A 1,096-nucleotide genomic window follows, 5' to 3' on the forward strand; every position below is an offset into this window, starting at 1 on the left:
AGTATAGCTGAGATCATATGAATTGTAATTGTCGTGTTATCCAGTGTATTGAGCCACTTTTCGTTTCGTCAAATACAGCCCACTCACTGGTCAAGGAACAATTTCAGAAATAACTTAATGGATTAAGTATTTCTTGAGTACATATATTTTAGGAAATTCCATAATCCATAAGCTTATTCACACAGTATCTTTTATTATATCAATTATAATCAAAAGGGGGCACCCAGGTTTGAACTGGGGACATTTCGATCTGCAGTCGAATGCTCTACCACTGAGCTATACCCCCTTAATCAGTCAAAAAGAGGACAAAATAACAAATTTCGTGCTGAATGTATCAACTATTTCTTAATTTGATTAGAATTGGACATGAAGCCCTGCGTTGGTAAGCTAAGCTGATCTGTTTTGGGATCTTGTATTTCAAAATTGCTTTCACTATTCGCTCATCTTTCCCTAATTTTATTAAGCATACAGAATAATAGCAGAAAGTTTGTGTTCAAAAACGGCAAGGAATCCGATTTCGATGCTTGATCACATTAAATAAAATAAACAGATTTTAAACAACAGCTAATTTGGTTTCTTGGTAGAAAGAAAATTAGATCTAAATAAGAAAACATGGAGTGCTTCAATAACCGTACGAACAATTTCAGAAATAACTCAACTGATTAAGTATTTCTTGTGTACATATAGTATAGGAAATTCCATAATCCATAAGCTTATTCACTCAGTATCTTTTATTATATCAATTATAATCACAAGGGGGCACCCAGGTTTGAACTGGGGAAATTTTTTTTTATTTTTTAATTCTCTTTTATTTTCTGTTAATTTTCAATTTTCAAAAAACAAAACAAACAAAAGCAAACAAAAACCAACAAATAATTTCGCCCCTCGGATGCAGACGTTATTAGGGCAGAGAAAAGAAAATTTGGCAATGGGGGTCTTAGTGCAAAACAGAAACAAAAACAAGCAAATGCAAGGGATCATAGGTTGTGCTAAACAAAAATAAACAATAGTAAACAATAGCAGATGACATTGGGGTAGGATATTACAATAAACAAAAATAAACAAAGGTTTTACATATTTAGGTATTAAATAAAAC

General features: G+C 32.1%; 1 non-coding gene across 1 annotated transcript; it reads right to left on the bottom strand.

The window, feature by feature from the left end:
• Positions 1 to 214: 214 nt before the first annotated feature.
• Positions 215 to 286, bottom strand: Trnac-gca. The gene has a single exon. It is a non-coding gene; the product is annotated as a tRNA-Cys (tRNA).
• Positions 287 to 1,096: the final 810 nt, after the last annotated feature.

This window comes from Daphnia magna, linkage group LG7 (genome assembly GCF_020631705.1).
Source record: "Daphnia magna isolate NIES linkage group LG7, ASM2063170v1.1, whole genome shotgun sequence".
Classification (NCBI taxonomy): Eukaryota; Metazoa; Arthropoda; class Branchiopoda; order Diplostraca; family Daphniidae; genus Daphnia; species Daphnia magna.